The 21,221-nt window shown below is 37.6% G+C and overlaps 1 protein-coding gene and 1 pseudogene across 12 annotated transcripts in view; one reads left to right on the top strand and one right to left on the bottom strand.

Moving 5' to 3' along the window:
- Positions 1-21,221, bottom strand: part of NCOA1 (nuclear receptor coactivator 1) — a 240,107-nt gene that overhangs the window by 103,397 nt on the left and 115,489 nt on the right. For 2 of the 12 annotated variants that reach the window (XM_032391539.1, XM_032391540.1), the window contains one exon: positions 3,002-3,157. The exons of the other annotated variants lie outside the window; for them this stretch is intronic. The gene's annotated coding sequence lies outside the window, so the exon portion shown is untranslated. The remainder of the gene's footprint in view (positions 1-3,001; positions 3,158-21,221) is intronic. 12 annotated transcript variants of the gene reach the window in all.
- Positions 12,301-16,378, top strand: LOC116623994 (annotated as a pseudogene).

Genomic DNA, 21,221 nt, shown 5'->3' with positions numbered 1-21,221 from the left:
TGACAATGATAATGACAATAACGATGATGATAACAATGATGAAAATGATGATGATGATCAACACTTACATAGGATTTATTATATGCCAATCATTGTTCTAAGCATCTAACTTATTTACTCATAAACCTTACTAATTCATTCACTCATAAAATATGAGACGGATAATACTATAATCCATTTCAGAAATGAGGAAACCAAGGCACAGAAACATTATTTAATCTGCTCAACTTCGTCAAGCGGTAGAGGTAAAAATCATTTTTGGGTAGTTCGTTCCAGATTCTGACTATGCTTTAACTTATATAACTAAACTACAGTCATATAACTGATAAGCAGAAAAGCCAACAATAGACTCCCAACTTTTGCTTTTGCTTCTAAGCTAAAATCCTTCTTCCTTAGTTTTCCCAGAAAAGCTGACATTAAATTATGCCACTTCTAGAAACCTGGGTGGTATTTACAAGAATTTCAAACACACGAACAGAGAGTCTTCTCAATTCTTAGTCCAAACATTACACATAAATAAAATTGATTATGTATCTAATCCTGACTTCTCTTGCCATTATAATATAAAACAACTCTTTCCTGTAAGATGTAATTCACTTTAAAATGTAAATGTGCGGGACGCCTGGGTGGCTCAGTCGTTGGGTGTCTGCCTTCAGCTCAAGTCATGGTCCCAGTGTCCTGGGATTGAGCCCGGCATAGGGCTTCCTGCTCAGCAGGAAGCCTGCTTCTCCCTCTCCCACTCCCCCTGCTTGCGTTCCCTCTCTCACTGTTTCTCTCTCTCTGTCAAATAAATAAATAAAATCTTTAAAAAATAGTAATAAAAATAAAATGTAAATGTGCTATTTCTTTAAGATAAAAAATTTTGCCATTACAAACCCTAGTTTTGGATTTTAAGATTATATGTATACATACACATATAAAATTCTTTTCAATAACATCCAAATCATCTTTAGGATTCTACCTTTTGGAATCTGGGGCTCCTACCATGTTTTAACAGACTTTCTCCTGAAAAAAATCTTTATAGGCCTTGTTCTACCAGACAAGGTTCTCAGTTAACAAATCTATGAATCTCCAAAGTCCCACATCATAGTCTCTTTAGAAAGGAACACAGATGGAAAGACATATCAAGCTCCAAATGAGTGCTACTGTACAAAACAGGTGGCCCGTCCTCTTCCAAAATGCCAGTTTTATGGAAGACAAAGAAAAGCTGATAAAGAACTCCAGGTTAAGAAACCAAATAGCTGTAACAACTGCGCAATGTGTGATTCTGGATCAGACGACTGATAAATTTCTAATATGAACTATAAACTAAATAGTAACAAAAATGAAAATGTTTCCTGAATTTCATTATTATATTGTGGTTAAGTAGGAGAAACATATTGAATATTTAGGAGTGGAAGATCATAAATGTCTACAACTTATTCTCAAATGATTCATTGTCATCATAGTGGTGGTGGCGGGAGAGGAGGAGCAAAAATAGGAGTAAATACACAAAGAGAGAAAGTAAATGATAACAAAATGTTTACAACTGGTGATAGTGGACAATGGGCACACCAACCTTGCAACTATGTAACAGGTTTAAAATTGTTTTTGATAAATGTTAAGGGGAAATAGAAAAAAGTTTTCATTGTGATATGAAGAAAAAGGATTTTCTCAGAGTCACTCAATGAACAATGAGCTACAGAAAAAGACACCCACGGCAAAGATCAATCATTAGATCATTCTGTTTTCTCTCTCTTTCTCTTTCATAAAGTCATGGTATAACATTCTCTTCCTGAAAACTCTTAGAGAGAGGGCTCTCCTATGTGATTAAAATTTCTCTGAATTATAATACATCCTACTCTGCAAAATGGCTTTTTAATATTCAAAAGAGTTTATTAACTCATTTCTCTCTCTTTATTGAGAATTAGTCTGATTTCAAATAACAGAAAATATAAGTTAATAAATACAATGTATCACCAGTTCATAAAAGCCAGAAATCTGGAGTGTGTTCTAGAAACCAATGAAATTTTAAAGTGAGAAGTAGCAGGATCAAATGAATTATCTTCTCAAGTCATTTTGTACCTCCAGTCCCTGCGTTAAAGCTCTCTGCCAACAAATAGTCTCGCTTCCATCTCCCAAATTCACTGTTTATTCCAAACACAGGTGTTGCTTGCCAGCCAACTAAATTTAACTGCCTTTAACTTCGATGATTGTTGAACCCCACTCTTCAAGTTGACAGCCATTACTCTCGATGGTGACAACCTTCTCCTTTAAAGTGACTGGGTGGTGTGCAGCTGGGACAGGGATGAGGGGAGTTTCTGAAATGCTGATATTGTTCTACTTCTTAACCTGTTTAACAAATATGTTTGGCACATGATAACTCAAGAGTTCTACACTTAAAAATTTGTAAGTTTTATCTGTATAATGTATAATCTGTTAATTTAAAAAACTTCCTGCTGGAAGTCTTCCACTTACTGATTTATCAGTTTCTGATTAATCTTCAGCTTTTTACCTACTGTCCTGGCTTGGTGAATGTTTATTTTTCTAACTACAGGCTGTGATCATTATCATGTTCATGGATTCACAAGTACTAGTATAAGTACGCAGCTCACAAACTCTTAGAAAACAACTATGTAAAAATTCCCAAATATAAAAAAAAAAGAGCACCAAATATAGATTTAATGACTGCATACATGTTAGAAATATATAGGTCAAATCTAGGGATGGTTCAGTATAGTTTTTCTGCTTGCCATTTTTAATTCAATAATGAGGATCTCATTGTAAAATATTGATATAAGTCCTATATTCGTTTCAACATGCATTAAAGTGGTTCATAAAACATAATATAGAACTTCTCTAACATTTTCCTTTAGGAATGTCAGCACATGTTTTATAATAACCTTGAAGCTCTCAAATTAAACACATTATTTCCATTAACAAAAAGAGTCAACAGGTAATCATGTTCCCTCCATACTTTTTGTAGAGACAAAGTTCTTTAAAAACAGAGCTACATTCCCACCTGGGAGACTTCTTTGTTCATAATGAGTCCTCAAAACAGATATGGTCAAATCTAGTACTCCGGAGGGTACCTTCCAGGGGAGTGGGGTAGTGAGGTTTCCAGAGATGGCTCTAGTTTCTTCACTCTCACCTCATTTAAGGCCAATTACGCAAACAACTAAAAGGAGAAGAAAAAAAGTAAAAGCAGAAGGGAGGTTAGATTGCCATTTTATTCTCTAAGAAATGACAAAGGTCAAAAATGCTGCGTAAAGAAAAAAAATACAACTTTTAAGGCCATATGGAGAAATTCTTCCAATAGACAATGGACTAAGATGATTTTACAGCTGAAGTCCTTTCTGGTGATTAGATATGTATTCCTATTTAAGACTGCTACTTAGGTAGGGCGCATGGGTGGCTAGGTCATTAAGCATCTGCCTTCAGCTCAGGTCATGATCCCAGAGTCCTGGGATCGAGCCCCACATCGGGCTCCCTGCTCGGCGGGAAGCCTGCTTCTCCCTCTCCCACTCCCCCTGCTTGTGTTCCTGCTCTCACTATCTCTCTCTCTCTCTCTGTCAAATAAATAAATAAATAAAAGACTGCTACTTAGATAATACATAATTATATTCTGCCCTTAATCTTCTGAAAGAGCCATTTATATGTCTTTTAAAAATTTTTTCTGGCTGCATTTGTATGTTTATCCTTCTTTTTACTTAAAACACTGATTGTTCGTATTTTCAGTTTACATTGAATACTTCCTTTGATTTCTGTAATACTTCTCACTATGCATTAAAGTTACTATGATATATTACTTTCAAATTTTTTGTTGAAAAACTTTACAAACTCTTTACATTCATAACACTTAAAAATAAAATTTGTTGAGCTCTGGTTCCAGTAATGATGGACTATCTTATATTGGACTAAACTTGCCCACAGATAACAGTTATTAACTCTGGACAAAATATTAAAAAGGACTGTTCAAAGACATTGAAAAGTGACTAACAATAGGCAGAAATGTAGGGGATTTGATCACTGAAAGAAAGGAACCATACTGATGAGATGTACACACGTATAATTTTCCCTTAAGAGAACTCTTCCCACACATACTTTCTAGAAAAAAGAAGGGAGATACTCCCCAACTTGTTTTATTAAATAAGCAAATCCCGGGAGCCTGGGTGGCTCAGTCATTAAGCGTCTGCCTTCAGCTCAGGTCATGATCCCAGTGTCCTGGGATCGAGTCCCACATCGGGCTCCCTGCTCAGCAGGAAGCCTGCTTCTCCCTCTCCCACTCCCCCTGCTTGTGTTCCCTCTCTCGCTGTCTCTCTCTCTCTGTGGAAAAATAAATAAAATCTTTAAAAAAAATAAATAAGCAAATCCCTAATACCAAAACTTGACAAAGATATTACCAGAAAAGAAAATCAGCCTCATGAATACAGATGCAAAACAATAAATTGATAATATATATAAGAGAAGATATTTGCAAATGACATTTCGGATAAAGGGCTGATACCCAAAATCTATAAAGAACTTATCAAACTCAACACTCAAAAAACAGGGGCGCCTGGGTGGCTCAGTCGTTAAGCGTCTGCCTTTGGCTCAGGTCATGATCCCAGTGTCCTGGGCTCAACCCACATGGGGCTCCTGCTCAGCGGGAAGCCTGCTTCTCCCTCTCCCACTCCCCCTGCTTGTGTTCCCTCTCTCGCGGTCTCTCTGTCAAACAAATAAATAAAATCTCAAAAAAAAAAAAAAAAAACACCCAAAAAACAAATGATCCAGTCAAGAAATAGGCAAAAGACATGAACAGACACTTCTCCAAAGAAGACATACAAATGGCTAACAGATACATGAAAAAATGTACAACATCACTAGTCATCAGGGAAATACAAATCAAAACCACAATGAGACACCACCTTACACCAGCTAGAATAGCTGGTCATTTGCAAATGTCATTTGCAAATATTTTCTCTTAAATTAACAAGACAGGAAAAAAACAAGTGTTGGCGAGGTTGTGGAAAAGGGGGAACCCTCTTGCACTGCTGGGGGGAATGCAAGCTGGTACAGCCCCTCTGGAAAACAGTATGGAGGTTCCTCAAGACGTTAAAAATAGAGCTACCCTATGACCCAGCAATTGCACTACTAGGTATTTACCCCAAAGATACAGATGTAGTAAAAAGAAGGGGCACATTCACCCCAATGTTCATAGCAGCAATGCCCACAACAGCCAAACTATGGAAGGAACCAAGATGCCTTCAATAGGCGAATGGATAAAGAAGATGTGGTGTATATATATACAATGGAATATTACTCAGCCATCAGAAAGGATGAATACCCACCATTTGCATCAACACGGATGGAACAACATGGATGGATGGAGGATATTATGCTAAGTGAAATAAGTCAAGCAGAGAAAGACAATTATCATATGGTTTCACTCATAAGGAGTACAGCAGAGGACGATGGGGGAAGGGAGGGAAAACTGAATGGGAAGAAATCAGAGAGGGAGACCAATAATGAGAGACTCTGGACTCTGGGAAACAAACTGAGGGTTACAGAAGGGAAGGGGGTGGGGGGATGGGGTAACCGGGTGATGGGTATTAAGGAGGGCAGGTGTTGGGATGAGCACTGGGTGTTATACACAACTAATGAATCACTGAACACTACAACAAGAACTTACGATGTACTATATGCTGGCTAACTGAACATAATGAAAAATAAATTTAAAAAAAAAGGGTAATATACCATGATCATTGTGGTTTATCCAAGAAATGTTATAAGGTTGGTTTAAAATTCAAGTATTAATTAATGTGATTTACCATATTAACAGAATAAAAAGCATATAAACATTTCAATAGATACAGAAAAAAATCTGACAAAATTCACCTACCAATGATAAAATTCTCAGCAAGCTAAGAATTAAAGGTAACTCCTTCAATCTGATAAAGAGGATGAATGAAAAACTTTACAGCTAGTATTTTATATAATGGTGAAATACTGGGAGTTCTCCTAATATTGGGAACAAGGCAAGACTGTTCACTCTAACCACTTCATTACTTTTTTAATTTTTAAGTAATCTCTACACCCAATGTGGGGCCCAAACCCCCAACCCTGAGATCAAGAGTCACACGCTCCACTGATGGAGCCAGCCAGGCACCCCACAGCCACTTCATTATTGTAATGGATGTACTGAAGGTCCTATTCAATGCAATAAGAAAAGGAAATAAACGGAAACTCAGAGAGGAAGAATTAAAATTGTCTTTATTCACTTAAAAATCATTTTTTGGTACATAATTCTAAGGAATCTGAAAAATGATTACTAGAATTAATATGTGATTTGGCAAAACTGTAGGACACAAGGTGAGTCTACAAAAATCAATTGTGTTTCTATACAACCACGACTGGAAAATAAAATGCAAAACAAATTTGTAATAGCATCAAAAAACAGAAAACTTAGAATTAAACAAAAGATATGCAAGACCTATACACTTACATTTTATAACATTGCTGGGGCACCTGGGGGGCTCAGTTGGCATCCGACTCGTGATTTCGGCTCACATCATGATCTCAGGGTCCTGAGATTAAGCCCTTTGTGGGGCTCCCCGCTCAGAGGGAGTCCGCTTCCTCCTTCTCCCTATGCCTCTGCCCCTCCCCTGGCTTGCACCCTCTCTCTCTCTCTCAAAATAAATAAATAAAATTAAAAAAAAAATTTTTATAACATTGCTGAAACTAAAAAAGACCCCCTCAAAAATAGAGGGATTGAATATTTTCATGGGTTCACCAAGATTCAATTCTCCCCCCAAATTAATTCATATGTTCAAAAATAAAATTAGTGGTTTACTTTATGTATAGTTAGTACATTATACTATCAATAAATACAAATCTATTTTTCTTTTGTTTTACATTTGTAATAGTTTTTTTTTAATGCTTGTTTTGGGCTTTTTCTTTTTATATAAAAATTGTTTTCTCTAACTCATGATTTCCCCGAATGCTTAATTCCATATTGAAGTGAAATGTTTAATATTAGAAAACTAGGTGATCTTATTACCTGGATCCAAAAGTGCTTACCCCTTCTAGTCCCTCTAAACTAAGTGCTTTTTATAGTTTCAAGATTTTTCTTCTCTTGATTTAAACCCACAATTCAAAAACTCGAAGAAACGAACTAGTTTTTCATATTGACTTACAGTTAAAACTGTTAAAGGATTTATAGTTAGATTAGCCCAATTTACATTCTATTTGAAGTTTTCTCACTTTATATATCTAGCTTATTTGCATTTGTAATAAACTGCGCCCTCGAACATTTTCTTGAAACAATTCATTTCAATCCTCCTGATATGATTTTGTGTGTTCTTCCATTTGTGAAGCACTTTATCTTTGAATTTTTCCTAGGTAATCTGTGTAGGAATTGGTAAATAACAACTGACTCCCGGCAATGATGGCGTTGCTCATCCAGTCATCCGTAAACTTAGGTTCTGTCAGTATTTGGCTTCCAAGAAAGAGCAACCCCCCAAATCACCTGCATACTTAATCGTGCAGGTATAATCTTTGCCACATAATGTCACTCTCTTCTATAAAACTGGAGAGTTTTTATGGGCACTTCTTCAAAACCAAGCAGTAACTGAAGCCAGATGGATCCTGCTAACGATTTAGGGTCCTGATGGATTCATGGTCAACCATATGAGGGAATGTGAAAGCAATGCTAAGGGGGAGGTTGAGCACAGTCATTTAGAAACTGCATAAAGATGGAAAAGCACACAATAAATCCATATTCAAAAAAGATATGTATACAATGAGAATTTAAAAATATGGAACCAGGAGACAGGTGACACAGAGGACCTAAGAAGACAGGAGGGATATGAAGAAATATTGAGAAAAAGGACAGTTCTGATAATCTGATGTTTATTATTACTGTGAAATCAATGAGCTCTCTTAAAATGTATCTCTCCTTGGGGCTCCTGGGTGCCTCAATTGGTTAAGGGGCTGCCTTTAGCTCAGGTCCCATGATCTCATGATCTCAGGGTCCTGGGATCCAGCCCCACGTCGGGCTGCAGGGAGTCAGCTTCTCCTTCACCCTCTGCCCCTCCCCACTGCTCGAGCTCGCTTGCGCTCTCTCTCTCTCTCAAATAAATAAAATGTTTTAAAAAATTAAAAAATAAAATGTATCTCTCCAGTGATTTTTTTTTCATTTAATTTAATTCCAGTATAGTTGAATAGTGTTATATTAGTTCCAGGTGTATAATACAGTGATTCAAATATTCTATACGCCAGTGATTGCTATGTTATTATCTGTGCTATCAACAGCTCAGTATTTTAAGTCTTTCCTCACCACCCCTCCCCCGATCCAGAGGAATCCAGAGTAGGAGATCTGATATGGATAGTACAAACTCCTACTAGACCCCCCCATGATAGCTGAGCATGGCTGAAGGCTTTCAACTACTGGTTCCATTTTTCTCCTCCTGCATAAGGCCTTTCTGTTTTCATTATCTGCTTCCAATGCTGGATTCTGGCACAAGTTCTGGTTAATGCAGCACCTCAATTCCTTTAATTTAATTATTAATTTAATTTCTTAAATTCAATCTAAGAATCAAATGAGGAAGCCAGCTGATAGAAGAGCACCTATCATGCACCTACCACACAGAAAGAGTAAAAAGGAAATCTATTAAATAGTCTTCCTTTGTTATTTGGAGTTAGGCAGAGGTACAGAGCCAGAAATTAAAAATATATAGAGAAATAGAACAAATAAATATCTATGGGATTATCCTCAGACTTAACAACATGTAAACTTTTTATATTTTTTTCTTCTTTAAGAAATGAAGCACTATCAATAAATCAGAAGTCCCCATACTGACACAGAGCCCACTCTGTTCATCCCCCCTCCCTTTGATAGAGATAACCATTGTCATGAATTTAGTACATCTCTTTCTGAATATGTACGTGTGTATTCATAAACAGTACACACTAATGTTTTGTATTTTAAAATGTGTTTTAACTGTATACTACACATAAATCCTGCATTTTGTTGATTTCATGCATTACATTTTGGAGCTCTATCCTTGCTGAAGTGTGCATACATATGGGTTTCATTCATACATATATGTGAATATACCTGGTCTCAGCCATTCCTGTATTTAAGTGGTCTGCAAATTTTCATTTTTACAGATAATACCTCAATGAGTGTTCTTGTACATGGCTTCTTGCTCATATTTTCATATGCACAAGTGCAAGAATTTCTAATGGCAATACCCAGGAGTGTATTTTTGAGTTACAGTAGCTACATATCTTCCACTCTACTCACCATTCCTCAAACTGCTTGCCAAAATGGTTGTTTCATACTCCCACTAGCGATGTATAAGAACCATTTCCCCCACATTCTTTCCAACACCTGATACCATCAGACTTTATTTTTTAACAGTCTAATGGATGAAAATGGGATTTCATTTCAATTTGAATTTCCTTGACTATTACGGAGACTGAGCATCTTAGTTGACTATGTGGATATCCTATTATGTGAACTGGTATTGGTCTCTTCTCTTCCTTTATGCTGGGCACCCAATAGGCACTTTTAGTTCTGAGAAATTTTCTTGAATTATACTATTTATTTTTTTCTTTCCCTTCATTTATTCTGTTCTCTCTTTTTGGAACTCCTAACACTAGTAAGTTGACCCTCCTAGATTCATCTTCTTATTTTCTTCAATCTCCTGTTTATCATTTCTTTTCCTTTTTACTCTACTTTCTAAACAATTTTCCTCATTCACTGTCCAATACTTCTATTGAGTTTTTCTCTGCTACATATTCTTAATTTATAAGAATTCTTTGTTTTCTGAATGCTCTTTTTAAAATATCTTATTCTTGCTTTACAGATGTAGCATCCCATCTTGCTGAAGATATTTTATACACACATATGGTATATGTATATATGTATGTGTGTATATGCATATATATCTATATATGGCTGGATGTGTATGTGTGTGTATGTATGTACATATACATAAAATTTTCTTGGCTATATAGTCTGTTTTCAGCAAGTTGTTTTGTATTCTAGATTTACTTATTTTGGTTTCCGTTATTCATAGTAGGTGCTTTCCTTAGATGCTTCATGGTATTTAGATCTTTGGGAATAAAAAGTTCATTTAAAGCTCTAATTAAGTATGTGGGGCTATTGACTGTGACCTTCACGACAGGGCAACCTGGGCAGGCTCTTCGTTAAGAGTACAAATAGTGATGTGAGAAACCTGGTTCCCCTTATCTACCACTTATTTACTTATTTGTTCAACACCTGCATACATACAAAGTAGTTTCAGAACTGTTAGAGCCTGTACTCCATAAGAAACAAATTGACCAAATACAGTACAATATTTATGTACAGTTCTTTTTGCCTTTATTAATGGGCTAGTCATATTCTTCATAGAAGATTCTTCCTGTTCCTGCCTGTAGGATAAAGGCCTCAGTTTGGGAAGCCAATGACAGAGAAGAGGGCAGGGGCTCTCATCATTCAAAATGCCAATGCTCATTTAATCCCCCTGTTGTCCACTAGCCCAGCAGCCCTCTGTTTTAATCCAGAGAATATACCTGTCAAGATAGGAGCAGTTCATTAGAACAGTGGCAAAGAGTGAAGAAGATCCAGGCATCTAGCTATTTCTTCTTCTTCTTCTTTTTTTTTTTAGAGGTGGGGAGAGGGAGAGAGAGAATCTCAAGCAGGCTCCATGCCCAGTGCAGAGCCTGACATGGGGCTCGATCTCAAGACTCTGAGATCATGACTTGAGCTGAAATCAAGAGTTGGATGCCCAAACGACTGAGCCACCCAGGTGCCCCAATGAACTGTTTCTTAAACATCTTTTAAACAATCCTCCTTATTTTAGTTCCTTACCCTTCTTCACCTTCCACTTTCAAAGTTACACCATACTACCACTGCCTGAGCCCTTTGGAGATTCACCAGTACAAATTCCATCAGTCCTTAGCTTTCTCCTTGTAAAACTGGGCTTTCCTAGGTTTAACAAGATTGCTACCGCTCATCTAGCTGTTTTCTGGCCTTGAAAAATTCCCCCTATTTTTCTCCAATTCTCCTACATCTCTGGATTTATGACTAAAAACAACCCAACAACAACCCTTATTGACTTTATTTTTGTTGTTGTTTAACTTAACTGTGGTTTGGGGAGGGAACAATATTAACTGTGTGCTCAACCCACCACCTTTACCTGGAATCAAATACTATGTTATTATTGGTAATATTTTATTTGTTTATTTTCAATCATCCTGTTATTTCATAATCTTTTCAAAGTTTTGCTTCATGTATGTTATTTACACCTTAATCTTTCTGACAATTTTAAAATCCACCATCCTGACATTCTCAAGAACCGATCAACCATTGAAATTGCTCAATAACATAATGAATGGTATGACAGAAAGAGAACTAACAACAGGCAGTAAGGCCTATACAACAGTTAATTAGGAAAGTTTTAAAAAGGACCAGCTTTAGATCAAAGGACCGTCTCTTCATACACATTAGCTGATACCATGGATTCTGACTTTGGGAAAGCAGAAAAAAATCCACCTTCCGTTATCAACTGTTACCTTGTGAGATGAGTATCAAAAGAATCTGTGGTCTACTGTTCTCTTCTCTGTGAGGAAGTAAAAGAAACTTTCAAATCTCTAAGGGCAGTAGATTCTCTCCCCCAGCCCACATACCATAACAGTGAAGTGTGATGAAAGTAACCTATTACTAATAACACTTAAAATTACAATGTTTATACAGTCATTACTTCCATAAAATTAGTGCAGATTCAAGGTTATCATTATTACAACATAATTTTAACTCTTCTTCTTTATGATGTGCTTTTTGATGAGGAGAGAAAGGGATAATGTTAGTCAAAATCTGGGTGTGATGGCACTAGCTTCAGTTAGCTATGCTGCAGTCCTGTAGTGGGTCATTATAGATAAACCATTAACACTAGTGGCGATTAGAAATTACTTTGGTTTACACAGTTAAGATTCCATAGTAACTTCTCTGTTCTTATTAATTCTACCCCAAATAAAATTTAAGAAAGAAGGTAGCACCTAAAACTTTGAGCGAAATGGGTTTTTTTTCCTTAAGAGAGACTGTAAGGTTTTCACAGAAGAAAGAAAGAATGATGCTACCAATCCTCCTCCTACTGATCATGCAAGAGTCATGCTCTCCAAATCAAAGGCAAAAATAATTTAAATAAAATTTGAAATCAAGCCAGCCATATTAATGTTAAAAAAATAATTTAAAAATGTATGTAAAGTTTGTTTATTTAACATCTCCATCTATTTGTTTTTTCTTATTAACACTATGAAGAGGAGGCCTAAAAAAAGACTTTAAAGATGAAGTTGTTTATTTTTTTAATAGGATGGCAATATTTACTTATTTTTCCTTATTAATCTTTGATTTTTAGAAGGCTGACTTCATTGCTCTTATGATTACAAAATGCTTTTATGAAAACCTGGTCATCTCTCTCCAGAAAAAAACCACCTCTTCACATAATTTTTGGATGTCTAAAAATATCTGGGTAAATTCATGGGTGTTGTTAGAAGAAATTGTATTATGTTGGAAAGATATGAAAACTGTTGCTCCGTGGTAAAAGCATGAGATCCAAGGGGACTCCAGCCGGGAAATAAATCTTCGTAGGAGCAAGAATTCTGAGTGCACCCAGCATTAAAGAGAACTGTGACTCCAAGGAAATTCTTTGTGTATGTGGGTAAGAGGTATGAAGAAAGATGTTCATGCCAGCATTGTTTATGAGAACAAAAAATGGTAAGAACCCAAATGCCCATCAATAATAGATTAGTAAACGCCAGCATACTGATAGAATAAAACCTCACACCCGTGAAATTAACTGAGCTTTAGCTATCCATATCTGCCTATAGGCAACTACATTCCCTTCTTATAACTGAGACATATTGCATTATGGTTACAAGTATGGATTCTGGAGCTCAACTCCACCATCACTAACTTTCTGATCTTAACCTCTCCATGCCTTAGTTTCCTGCTCTACAAAAAAGCAGAATAATACTGTACCTATTCCAAAGTTGTTAGGAGAGTAAACAATATTTTTAAGTTGTTTAAAATGATGCCTGGCACATGGTAAACACTGTGAAATGATTAATAGACCATAGCCAACTAAGTTTAATCTCTCTTCTGGATGTCATATAAACACATCTATTTTGAACACAACTTATTCGCAAAAGAATGCTCCTACTATTTTTATGCTCTATTTTAAGCTCCATACCTATAAGCATCTGCCTATTTATTAAGAAGTTCCAAACTAAACTCCTCTATATTCTTTTCCTTGGCTATTCCCTATCCGGAGGGGAAAAAAAAAAGGTACCTTCACACTCACCCAATGCTACCACAGAAACCCAGATATCACCTTTGAAATCTTTTCCACTGTCACATCCTATATTGTACTCAATCACCATGCTCCATCTAGCCTATTTCAAAAATAAGTCATCGTCCACATACGTACAAGTCTGATATCCTATTCCTGTTTAAACCCCTTCCATAAGGTTTTATCTCACTTATAATAAAATCCCAAACTCATGACATAGCCACTCTTCCCATAGCATGGTATGTTTTAGCAGCACTCATCCTTCCTGAGTTCCTACCTATTCCCCAGTCTTTCCTCCCCACTCCATGGCCTTCAATATAATATATTCTCTCTTGCAAATAAACTCTTATTTTCTTTACCTGCCCAATTCCTATTCACTGTTCAAGCTTCAGCTAAAACTCTACTACTCTTACCACAGTAATCTAAATCAGCCCTTCCTTATACTTTAATAGCACTTTCTACTTCTCCTTCTTAGCATTTTGCAAAATTTATATTAACCTATTTGTGTGATTATGTGCTTATTGCCTATCTCCCTCACTAGACTTTAAGCTCCTAGATGGATGTTTTTTAACTTGCACAGAGTAGGTACACAACATTTTAAAAGGTTAAATTATGTTATTACTGAACCTATTCCAATTCAACAATAGTAATGCAGTTAAAAGCTTAAAGAGAACGTGGATCATTAAACTGGTCAAAGGACATTACATCTTTCTAAACAAATCCAAGAGCAGTATCACTGGCATGACGGGGGGTACACTAGATTGTTAACATAAGGGATTAGGCACAGGTTTGAGGGTGAGAACACATGGGTAAAAGAAAGCTGAAAGTAGTAAACCTGCTGGATTAGTCTCTACTAATTGGAGAAAGCCCATTTCTGTGGCAACATTCTGCAATATAATTTATCTCTCTGTTTTTGCTACAAGGCGAGAGAAAACACCAGGATGTTGGAGAGAGTCCACATTCAAAGAGCTAAAAATGAAATGTAACACCTAAACTACAAGTGTTTAGTTCTTTCTTGAAGAGCAACTTTACTGAATCAGAAGGCAGCTGTTGAAGACTATCAAAACTAAGCTGTTCTAAATCTCCAAAACACTATGGTGGGATGCTCAGACAGGATTTTAATTCCCAATACAGGTTTAAATGTGTTAGAAGACGGCATTGTACTAAGATGGCATTTTACAAAACACAGGTTAGATCACTTTAGGTAACAGTTAAAACTGGCATATACTTTATCAGATGAGTGTTTGCATTACACATTTTTCTAAGTGCGGGCTCGGTTTACTCCACACACTGTCAACAGAAAGACAGTCTTACTACCTCTTTGTACCTCTCAAGGGTAGCAAAGAATAGATACTCACTAAAGTTAACCAATAAAAATGCTTGTATCTAGATATTTGTTTCTTTTTGTAATATTTCAAAATTACATATTACCTTTTAAAATAGAGAAGTGACCTGCATATGTGCTTAGAGGTTTTAATAAGTAATTCCATCTACAGTTACATTTAACTATCAATTTCCATATAGTGGCATGCACGGTATCTTCGGGACCGGGGGGGCAGACAATAACCAGACACCTAGCCTCATGACTTCAAAAAACAGGTAATACACATTATAAGGTATTTTAAAATCAGATTATAAAATATTTTTTTTATTATTTCTTTTACTCAGTACACATCATTTCTTTTGTAACAGGCAGAGTGGTTCAATCCTCACATATTTAAGCGCCCGATGTGTGGTAAGCACTACAGCAGGTGCTTGGGTGTGGCAGGAAACAAGAGAGATGAAGTTCCCACTCTTCAAAGCTCACATTCCAGTGAGAGGAAAAGATCAGTAAATAAAACAATAATTTGAGGTAGAGTTACAAGGGGAGCTACTTTTACATATCAGATGGAGTGATTAAGGCCAGTTTATATGTGAGGGTAATGTCTGAGCCGAGACTACTTTCACAATGTCTTTAGCCCTTGATGTCCTGCAAATGAAGGAGGAGGATGTCCTCAAATTCCTTGCAGTAGAAACCCATTTAGGTGGCACCAACCTTGACTTTCAAATGAAACAGTACATCTACAAAAGGAAAAGTGATGGTATCTACATCATAAATCTGAAGAGAACCTGGGAGAAGCTTCTGCTGGCAGCTCGTGCCATTGTTGCCATTGAAAACCCAGCTGATGTCAGTGTCGTATCGCCCAGGAATACTGGCCAGCGAGCTGTGCTGAAATTTGCTGCTGCTACCGGAGTCACTCCTATTGCCGGCTGCTTCACTACTGGAACCTTCACTAACCAGATCCAGGCAGCCTTCCGGGAGCCGAGACTTCTGGTGGTTACTGATCCCAGGGCTGACCACCAACCAGCCTCTTACAGAGGCATCCTATGTTAACCTGCCTACCATTGCTCTGTGTAACACAGACTCTCCTCTGCGCTATGTGGACATTGCCATCCCTCGCAACAACAAGGGAGCTCACTCAGTGGGTCTGATGTGGTGGATGCTGGCCAGGGAAGCTCTTTGCATGCGTGGCACCATTTCCGGTGAACACCATGGGAGGTCATGCCTGATCTCTACTTCTACAGAGATCCTGAAGAGATTGAAAAGGAAGAGCAGGCCGCTGCTGAAAAGGCTGTGACCAAGGAGGAACTTCAGGGTGAATGGACGGCTCCAGCTCCTGAGTTCACTGCTACTCAGCCTGAAGTCGCAGACTGGTCTGAAGGCGTGCAGGTGCCCTCAGTGCCTATTCAGCAGTTCCCTACTGAAGACTGGAGCGCCCAGCCGGCCACTGAAGACTGGTCTGCAGCTCCCACTGCTCAGGCCACTGAATGGGTAGGAACAACCAACACTGAGTGGTCTTAAGCTGCTCTTCCACAAAGGCAAACAAAATGGAAATAGAAATGGAAAAGGTTGACGGAAAATAAACAGTTTGTAAAAAAAAAAAAAAAAAACCTTCATCCCAAAATGATTTCAGAAATGAATGATGTCATAGTATGTGTGAAAAACTCGGCGCAAAGAGCCTCTGCTCCCGGGCACCTGGGTGGCTCAGTCAGTTAATCATCCAGCTCTTGATTTCAGCTCAGGTCATGATCTCAGGGTCAGAGGACTGAGCCCTGAGTCAGGCTCTTTGCTCGGTGGGGAGTCTGCCTGTTCCTCTCCCTCTGCTCCTCCCCCCACTATCCTCTCTCTCCCTCTTTCTCTCTCTCTCCACTATCACTTCTCTGAATTGTCACCTCTCCTTTACACTTTTAAAAATTGAGAATTCCAAGCCAAATTCAACAATACATTAAAAAAAAAAAAAAACAACATTCACCATGATACATCACATTAACAAGAGAAAAGACAAAAACCATATGATCATCTCAACAGATTCAGAAAAAGCATCTGACAAAGTACAACATCCATTCATGATAAAAACTTTCAACAAAGTAGGTTTAGAGCAAATATACCTCAACATAATACAGGCCATATATGAAAAACCCAAAGCAGACATCATACTCAATGGTGAAAACCTGAGCGCTTTTCCCCTAAGATCAGGAACAAGACAAGGATGTCCTCTCTCACCACTTTTATTCAACATAGTACTGGAAGTCCTAGCCACAGCAATCAGACAAGAAAAAGAAATTTAAAAAATTTTAGAGGACTGAAAAGAGATTTAATTTATATAGGTTATCAATATTTATTGTATTATAAATAAAAACTAAGCAAATTTTAGAATACTTAATAGCCCTTTAATAACCTATTTTTTTCTTTACTGCAAATATGTAGCACTGAAGAAGATAAAGATCACAAATATAGTCGAGTACCCCTGCCCTGATTTGTGGTAAGCTACCAGATTTACCTTCCATTATTTTTGTACCCTCAATGAAAATGTCTATGCATTAGAAAAGGCAAATAACATCTTAGTATTATTCATAAAACCATTTGGATGTTGTAGGGACACCTGGGTGGCTCAGCTGGTTAAGCGTCTGCCATCAGCTCAGGTCATGATCCCAGGGTCCTGGGATCGAGTCCCGCATCAGGCTCCTTGCTCAGCAGGGAACCTGCTTCTCCCTCTGCCTGCCACTCCCCCAGCTTGTGCTCTCTCTCTCTGACAAATAAATAAATAAAATCTTAAAAAAAAACAAAAAACAAAAACATTTGGATGTTGTAGACCCCATGAAAAGATCTTGGGACCCTGTTACGGATTGAATTTTGTCTCCCCAAAATTTGTATGTTGACACCCTAACCCCCAATGTGACTGTATTTTTAGAGATAGGGTCTTTAAGGAGCTAATTAAGGTTAATGTCCTTATGAGAAAAGGAAGAGACACCAGAAGTATACTCACAGAGGAAAGGCCATGGGAAGACACAGTGAAAACGTGGTCTTCTGCAAACCAGGAAGAAAAGGCTTCACCAGTAACCAATACTGCCAGCACCTTAACACTGAACTTCCAGTGCCCAGAATATTGAGAAAATACATTTTGTTGTTTAAGCCACAAAGTCTGTGGTATTCTGTTCTGGCAACCTAAGCAGACTAATGCAGACCCCCAGGAATCTGCAGACCTTATTTTGAGAATTTTTGCTCTAGATATATACTTACTATCTCTTTCTCTGTTCTTAAGGAAGAGGGCAAAGGTGTGTTCAAAGGAAAAGATGGCCATCCAGAGCATGGGAAGGAAAAATAAGATGACATCCAGGAATACTAAAGAACAGAAATTTCCCAATATACATGGAAAAAATTATAAAGTGCAATAGATAATCCATATAAGCTGGGCTCTCCCACCAACCTACACCTAGATTTCAAAATCCCATGTTACTTAGACTCTGAAATTTAAGCCTCCTATATCCTTCTCATTATATCACTTCTCTGAATTGTCACCTCTAACTCCTTTTAACGCTTTGAACCCTTATCACTTATTTGACCTTACAAAATTTGGTTAGGGAGATTTGAGGTGAACCTTCTGTCCATCCTAAAGTCAGTATTCTCTTTGAGCTTTCATACACATCATAAGAAACTACACTCTCCTGGTTGTCTTCAGCTTCTCAATTATCTTTCCAATGTCTGGTAAATGTGCTCAGTCTAGCCCTCTTTTCTTCAATGCCCATGTAAACGCACAGGAACATACACACACATATTCATGCACACATGAACACACACACACGTACATTCTGTTTCCTTAGACAAGTACTAGTGTTCTTCTATGCTCAATTTAATTTAAAAATCTATCGAGTATCTTATATACATTTCAATACTTGAATAACTTCAATACTGGGAAACATATGGGCATAAAGCTAGTTATAAATTAAGTGAGAAACCATAAAGAAAACATGGTAATTTTGACCAAAAAACAATGAAAACAATTTCATAATCCCACAAGTGACTAAGTTAATCCCAGAAAAATGGGCAAAGAATTAAAAAAGTAATGCACATTAGATGATATATAATTGGACAATAAAAGTAAGAATACATCCAACCTAATTAATAACTGTTTGGATTAAATTAAAATTAAGGAAAAGTAATTTCTCATCTACTAGGCTGGTAAAGCTAAAAGACTGACAAAATCCGGCATTAGTGAGAGTCTAGGGAATTATGCAATGTCCCACATCATTGTTAGGAATGTAAATGGGGGGGGCCTGGGTGGCTCAGTCAGTTAAGTGTCTGCCCTTGATTCAGGTCATGGTCCCAGAGTCCTGGGATCGAGCCCCGCATCAGGCTCCCTGTTCAGCGAGGAGCCTGTGTCTCTCTCCCCGCCCCCACTCATTCTCTCTCTCAAATAAATAAATAATATATTTTTTTAAAAAAAAAGGTATGTAAATTGGTACTGCCTTTCTGGAGTTACCAAAATAATTAAAATGTACATAAAAAGCAATCCACCTTCAAAGAATCTGTCCTCATCATATAATCAAAAGTGCATTAATTGTAGGGCAGCTGCTCTCAACTGGGACCTTTAATTCCCTCCAGGGGCATTTTTGCTTGTCACAACTTGGAGTATGGGAATGCTACTTGTATCTAGTGGGTAGAGGCCAGAGATGCTTCTGAAAATCCTATGATGTACAGGTCAGCCCCCACAACAAAGACTTATATGACCCACAGTGCCAATCGTGCTGAGGCTTAGAAAGGCTGGTTTCAGAAACTTTTGCCATTGCAGCTACCCTTCCTCCTCCCCAGAAGGGAAGAAAATTCTTATTTTCGTCAAACTCTAGTACACTAACTAGCTATGTAACTGGCAGGTGTGGACAATGTGCACTAAGAGGTCCAACTGCTATATGGCTCTCCTTCTCCTACATTCATCATCCATTTTGCTAGACAGGTAAATTAATTCAGCCTGACTTCCTAGAAGTGGCTGAGCATCTTCCTCTCAATAGTTAATGGGTCAAAATACATGGGGACTAGAGGTATCATGAGTACTACCATGTGCCTATCATGCTGCAAACAGAACTTGATAGTCAGCTAACAGAGTAAGGTCAAACATTAGGTTTGGGGAAATGAGACAAAGGTGTGTATTAATTCCTAACGGAGCCTCCTAGGATACAGGAATACAGAGATCTGTAACAAATTGGACCCATGGGGAATGCAAATTCATGAGCTCTGCTTAGAAACTTGCCTGAACATATACCAAAAAATAAAATCTGAATCTACAAACAGGACCCATGTTCAGGGGTGTGGTGGTTAAAGTATTCTAAGGGAAAACAGAAAAATAAAGAGATTTTAAATATACCAGATATATATTTAGGGGACAAAGGAAACCTCAGGAAAGATGAGAAATGAAGTACCGTTGTTGCAATTTTCTAGATGTTTCAAATGTCATATTCTAGGCAAGGGGTCAATGGATAAGTAAACTCTGGGGCCCCATGATTATGGGAGTCACAGTCACAACCCCCTTCCGCCTAATGAGGAAAGTGCAGTGGATAAAAGAGAGAGATGTAAGGAAAATTTCTAGCTTAGTTAACCAGATGAAAGATGGTATCAGGAATTCAAAATAGAATTGCTTTTCAAATATCCTGTTATCATCTCTTCCCACCTACCAGACAGATATTTTCCCTAATTAGCCTAAATTTCATCACATACATCTAACTCATATAGATATGCCTGGAAAGGTCTTGCATATATTAAATTTATAGATCAAATCTCATTCTTTACATGCAAAGCTAAAATATTTCATTCAATGAAATCCTAGTGTGAACCATTCTTTTATTTTTTTAAAGATTTATTTATTTGAGAGAGAGAATTCAAGTGGAGGGGAGGGGGGACAGAGAGAGAGGGAGAGAGAGAAACTATAAGCAGACTCCCTGCTGAGCACAGAGCTCAGTCTCAGGACCCTGAGATCACGACCTGAGCTGAAATCAAGAGTCTGATGCTCAACTGACTGAGCCACCCAGGTGCCCCTGAATCATTCTTTTAAAAATTAATCCCACCTAAACATCTCCTTTGTAGAAAATCAAATTTTTACATATGGCACAGGGAATATATAAAACATTTTAAAATTACACACAGGGGCACATGGGTGGCTCAGTCAGTTAAGCATTTGACTCTTGGTTTTGGCTCAGGTCATGATCTCATGGGTCGTAAAATAGATCCCCACATGCACTCCCCACTCAGCGCAGGGTCTGCCTGAAGATTCTCTCCCTCTGCCCCTTCCCCCATGTGTGCACCCATGCTCCCTCTCTCTCAAATAAATAAATCTTTAAAACAAACACACACAAAAATAAGAATTAAATTTGCCCATATTGTTTTCCATATTCCCAGACAGACTCATAAACTTGAATGGTTAATAACTTTATCATGACAGTTGTTGTACATGCTAAACACACCAAACTATATAAAACTTGGCAAAAGCCATGAAAATAGAAATCCCAATTTAATGCCAGTTTATTATAGCAAGATGAACAGAATCTCCCCAAAGACATGCTTTTCTTAAGTCTCAGTTTAGGCTACCTTTGATC

The sequence above is a fragment of the Phoca vitulina genome, unplaced genomic scaffold, assembly GCF_004348235.1.
Source record: "Phoca vitulina isolate PV1807 unplaced genomic scaffold, GSC_HSeal_1.0 scaffold63, whole genome shotgun sequence".
NCBI lineage: Eukaryota > Metazoa > Chordata > Mammalia > Carnivora > Phocidae > Phoca > Phoca vitulina.
Note: the sequence above shows the minus strand (reverse complement) of the source record. Positions and strands in the feature narration are given on the sequence as shown.